This window comes from Engraulis encrasicolus, unplaced genomic scaffold (assembly GCF_034702125.1).
Source record: "Engraulis encrasicolus isolate BLACKSEA-1 unplaced genomic scaffold, IST_EnEncr_1.0 scaffold_407_np1212, whole genome shotgun sequence".
NCBI classification, from domain to species: domain Eukaryota; kingdom Metazoa; phylum Chordata; class Actinopteri; order Clupeiformes; family Engraulidae; genus Engraulis; species Engraulis encrasicolus.
The window spans coordinates 4,939-11,039 of record NW_026945706.1 but is presented as its reverse complement, the minus strand read 5'-3'; the positions used below and the strand labels follow the sequence as shown (position 1 = coordinate 11,039).

At 41.3% G+C, this 6,101-nt stretch overlaps 1 long non-coding RNA gene across 1 annotated transcript; it reads left to right on the top strand.

Annotated features, from left to right (window-relative positions):
* The first annotated feature begins 3,623 nt into the window (after positions 1-3,623).
* Positions 3,624-5,741, top strand: LOC134443947 (uncharacterized). Its single transcript, XR_010033794.1, has 3 exons — positions 3,624-4,208; positions 4,337-4,435; positions 5,355-5,741. It is a non-coding gene; the product is annotated as an uncharacterized LOC134443947 (long non-coding RNA).
* The last annotated feature ends 360 nt before the right edge of the window (positions 5,742-6,101 follow it).

Below are 6,101 nucleotides of genomic sequence, written 5' to 3'. Positions count from 1 at the left end.
CCCGGTATCTCTAACAATTTTCTCCCCAAAAATGTACCTCAAACGAAGGGGCTTCAGTCAACTATTTTGGCTGAATCATGCCGGAAAAACATGGCGACGGTCGAGCAGTGTGTACACTTTTACACGGCAGCTGCAATTATCAGCTGCACCTGGCAAGTGCCTGGAACGGCAAGCTCACTGGCGGATGCCAGCGTGTACAATGATACACCTGCAGCTACAAACCCCAGCTGCACCTGGCAATTAGCTGGGACTGCAAGCTCATTGAGTTGGGCTGGGCAGTCTGTATTTATTTATTTCATATTCCATGGATTTTGGGAACACTGATGAAGGGCTAGACCCAAAACGTTTGCATCCCAATTGTGCTTTGGCTTCTCTTTATTTCTCAGCTTTTAATACAGTTTCACTGAAAAGCATCAAGCTCCTGTGTGCGACTCATTTTTGTTTGGAATTACGCACCGAGCGAAACTCTCAAGTAAGACAAAGGCGCGGACGCCATCTCTACCTTCACCTTTATTTATTTCATATAAATATTTTAACTATTATTATATTTATTGTGCCAAGTGCTACTACTTTGTGTGGGCTCGGTAGTACAGGGTGTCTACTGAGGCCTAATGCCCCAGGGCAAGTGCCCATTGGGTAGGCTGGGTTGTTTCAGCCCAGCCCTGGGGTCTGAAAGTGGAGCCCCTTCTACTGTGCTAATGAATCCCTCTCCTTATACCTATATTTCATGAAGATGGCATAGCACACTAATACCACCACAGCCACAGCCACTGCCACCACTTCAATAGCCACCAGTGCAGGAGTAATGGCAGCACTCTAACCCCCATTAATCAGGAAGTGTTCAAAATAAAAACCATTCCTCAAATTCCAACCAGCTAAGAATCATCAGTCTAATCGACGGTACTCAATTACCTACTCTGTTAAGACGCTTGTGTTGGGAGAAAACTGCTGCAGGTTTTTTTTCTTACTTCTACTTTTATTAGCCTACTTAAAGTAGGCTACAGGCCTATATGATTTTAAAATGACCATTAGGTAGGTACATAAATGGTCTCTAAAATAGTGCTGCATTGTTACAGCAGCACATTATTCTGCCTAAATTACTGTAACTTGCATTGGATAAAAGATGTCTCATTCACCACGTGTACAACAGAACTCAGTTGCTGTATCATATCAGTTAGACTTTGAAACAAAGCTGATACTGTTTATGACTAGTCTAGTTTTGTTATTGTACCTACATTCTGCTGCAATCAATCAGTAAATCAATCAAGATTATGTATATAACACATCATCATACATAAATGTTATTCAATGTGCTTAAGAGTAGACCATGAGACAAGATAAGAAAAAGATAATTAACTATCACCAAAGACAAATGAGAATAAAGCTGTTTTGAATTTCTATTTAAAACAAGTTAGGCCACGGTAGGGCCACTATGAGGCAGTTCTAATTTGGACAGGAAGTCGGTTCCAGCATGTTTCATAATGACTAAATGTCATTTCAGATTTCACCCTGTCTAGACTTGACCCAAGGCAAAACCAGTAGAGGAGATTCTGAAGACCCAAGATATCTATTACTATTCGGATGATATTGCTCAAGCATATTTATATATTGCCAATTTTTGTCCAATAGAGTAAAAAGTGAAACTAAAAAGTCATATTTATTGTCAAATAGCAGGGCTGTAGTCAAGTCCACCTTTGTAGAGTCCGAGACAAGTCCAAGACCAAAATAGTCAAGTCCGAGACGAGTCCGAGTCAAAAGAGGTTCGAGTCCGAGACAAGACCGAGTCCAAAAGGATTCGAGTCCAAGTCAGAGTCCGAGTCACATGTCGGTCAGTGTTAAGCAATGAAAAGGATGAATATCAAGAAAGCGGATGTTTAAAGGTAATCCATATGCCATGGATGTGAAGATAAACTTGTATGTTGTTGGATTCCAGCTCCACCCTAGAATTTATGATAGCCAGTGTTCTAAACAAAATAAAGAAAGACCCGGTCGAGTCCAAAAGCCTAATTTGGCAAGACTAGTGTCCGAGTCCAAGACAAGTCCAAGTCCAATTGATAGCGAGTTCAAGACAAGTCCAAGTCCATAAAAAAACGGACTTGAGTCCGGACACGGACCGAGTCCGGACTCGAGTACTACAGCCCTGTCAAATAGGCACATATACACTGAACTTCACATAGCAATATGGGGATATCAAGTAGGTGAATACAGTAGAACACAATAAAATTCTAAGTACATCATGGTGATAAGAGGACAGGCCAACAGGTGCCCAGAGGAGCTGCATGGTGTGGTCAAATGATCAGGGTTGGCCTATACCTCAGTCAAAGGGCAGGAAGGGGGAGAAGGCTGGTCCCTCACTGCCAACACACACCATGTTGATGCTGGGAATCAAACCAACAGCATGGTTGTTTCAAACCCTCACTCCTCAACCGCTGGTTTTGTGTTTCTTATTTGTTTATCAGTGGAGACGATGAGGAGAGAACTTAAATTGGATGTGTTATAGGACTTCTCCACCAGATAGCACCATTTCAGTTCTGCACATTCATCACTGTTTCACTTGGGGCTAAATGGAAAACAAACATGGCCATGCAGTTCAGATGGTGTGTGTGTAGCTTCGGCGCCCCCTGGCAGAGCAGAGCTAGGTAGTGTGTGCAGCTCTGCTCCGCCAGGGGGCCCCGAAGCCAGAGCCGTCTAATAAGAGCTGCGCGAACCGGGGACCAGGAAGTCGGTTGGTGATGTGATTCGCGTAGATTAAAATGTTTCTTAACAGTAAACTTCTGTTCGTTGGAAACTAACACAGAACCATCATATACCAAACAAAGATTAAGTACAAACAAATTACATTACCTTTACCACATTTTCTGTGTTCTACAGGCACCTCCTAGAACTAAGTAACTTCTAATAGAACTAAAGTCAATGGGGATTTCCATGTTAACGCTCCGTGAGGCTCCATGAGAGCCGCCATTGCTGTGGAAAGATTGGACCATAGAGGTCTATGGGAGTGACGTAACTCTGTTATTAGATGGCTCTGCCCGAAGCTAATGCAGTCCTACCCCTGATGTCATTTTTGACGCCATTTAGTCAGACAGCAATATTGGATGTCGAGGGCATACCCGTCACGTCATGTTGACACAGTGTTCTCAGTGTGACACATCATTACAGTTTACATTAGAGCAAATGATAGCATCCCTGCATAAGAATGTGTGCTTTAAAAGAATATCATTTTTTTCAGAGTATGAAAACACATCTTCCCATGTGAACTTAGTCAGTCCAGCCTAGCATGAGAAACATTGTTTGCTTCTTGTGTCAACATAGGGAGATTATCACAGTCCAGTACCATAACCAGAGGTATATGATCAGCCATTGTAACCTCATACACAATCTCCATAGACGTTATTGCAGTATGTGCATCAGCCGTGCTAATGCAGTGATCAAGCCATGATGTCGAATGCCAGGCCTCACTTAGGAATAACTTCCTGCAGGAAGGAGGATATTACAAGATTATTGTCATTACCGAATTGTCTTAAGTGCTTGGCAAAAAGAGAGCCTTGATCAGGTATGTCAGTGAAACCCGGAGTTCAAATCCGGAGTTCAAAAGACATGAACACACACACACACACACACACACACACACACACACACACACTCTAGTACACAGTGTAAACAACACAGTTCACGACCTACACACCATCCACTCGCATCCACTACATACTATGCAAGATACACGAAACAGAGTGACCCCTGTCCTATCAGTATTCCCCAATGAAATATGACAACAGCTATTCATACACGCAAGATTTACTACAGCCAATCAGATGTCACACGAGCCTAAGAACGCGAGCCGCTGAATGAAACCAAGGCGCAAGGATTGTTTCAGTCTCTTTGACAACCATCATCTGAGCCAGCCACTTGCTGTTTGGAAACTTTATCATCATCGTTATAACCGTTAACAACATCAACATTTTTTGAGCATCACCGGACAGTGTGGAAGATCACGACAGTAAGAACATCATCAAGAGCCACATGTTAGCTGACAGCCACGTCGGTAAGACAACTCTTTTATGTGACAAACGAAAACACTGATATTTACCGCCATCTCCGGCACTGATGCACTGATTCTGCTAACAGGCTAACCCCTCAAGAACCACCAGAGGCATCAACTTCTCACCATCGTATCATCACATCACACATCACCATCTTCAGGAGCGACGGTGAGGAATAACTGTGTTTTAACTCTTCTCCTCTCATCTCCTGCACTGTGTGAATGGATTAGCCACAGAAATGTTAGCAATGCCCAACAAGAATAACGGTTGCCCCGAACGTTCATTTCTGCTAACAGGCTAACCCCCGAGAACTGCCAGGCACCATTCACCATTCACCGCTGTGTCTAAGTGTACTCACCGGATTCATCCCCTTGAGCACACCATTAGGAGCAACGGTGAGGAATAACATCTGTTTAGCCGTTTTGTGCCCTTGTCCCATCTCCTGCACTATATCAATGGTTAGCCACAGAAATGTTAGCAATGCCCCACGAGAATAACGGTTGTCCCGAACGTTCCCAATGCACTGGCCAGGCTAACGTTGTAAGCGTCACTGGTGAAAAAAGAATATGTTTATGCTTCACGATCTTTACAGACACTGGTTACAGATACTGATAACTGATATTACTGATACTGATAACTGATATTGCTGATACTGACTACTGATACTGATGACCATTAGTAGCCCATTACTGACACTGATGCTGATTACCATCAGTAGCCTTACACTAGTTACACTAGCCTTACAGTAGTTACTATTATTTACACACACTAGTTATTATTACTGATGGGTTCTACACAAAGAGAAGTTTATTACTATTTCTTTAATAGTGATTTAACTAAGACAAGAGGATAATTTCATTGCTGTTATGAATGTAATGTTTCATTGCACTATGCAATTTATTGAAACCTTTCACAGTATTTAATTTAAAGTAAATAAAGGGTAATTTTTAGTGCAGTTTCTTCTTACATGAATAGGCCTATTAGTGTAAGAGGATATTAAGCACGTCTCTGATAGTGATTCCTTCTAAGCTTTAGATTCTAATGTGTATTTTATGTTTTATGTTGTATGTATTTATTGTTGAGACATTTTGAATGTAGTTTTATTGGACCCATTGCTACCTGCGTTTTGGTAGACAGGCGTTACACATGAACGACTTGTTTTCATGCACTTGAATTTAATGATTAGAGAAGATTTAAGAAGATATGTGATTGTCATCCCAGTATGACTATTAGATAATGATAATATGATGCATCTTAGATTTATTGTACATTGTACTAATGGAAATGTATGTATGGATGAATGTGACCTATCAGGTCAGGTTTTTTGGAAGGATAGAAACCAAAGAAGACGACTGGGCCAGGACTTCACCTGGTCAAGGACACTGATGGCGAGCCTTTCCCAGAGCCTTTCCCAGAGCGACCACATATACCCTTAAGTACCCTAACAAGGAACTTTTCCCCCCCTTTTCCACTTTTTTACCATTTTTATTTTGTTTAAGGCCACGTGGACCCTTGTTTATTTTAAGTGTGCACACTGTTTTATTTTATTTGGGTTTTTATACACTTCAAACATTTTGTAAACAATATACGAGTTTTCACTCAAAAAGGAATTTCTTGTCTGACTCATTATTGTTGCTTAACACTCGCTCCTCTCTCTTACTTAGATCTTCTGATCCAGGTCCTAGTATTATTGTTCATTATTTTAATTGTAAATCACTTTCTTAAAGGAAAGCCCGGTTACATCAGCGTTCATGTCACCAACTATAAACACACTTGTGGATGAACTGACAGAAATAAAATAATTCATAAAAGCAAGCCTATTCAAATATTCATCCTCGTTTTGCTGTGACTCATAAGGTGTATACACATTAAGGACGACAAAGTCTTTGTTATTCACTCTTATCTGGACAGCAATGCACCAGTTAGCGTCCAGTCTAATGACTTTATCGATGGGGTCCAACTTTTTGTTCCACACAAATGTGGATGAAGATGAGGAGGAGGATGATAATGATGATTATTAAATGATGATTAAAATACAAACCATTCCTTAAATAAATTTCT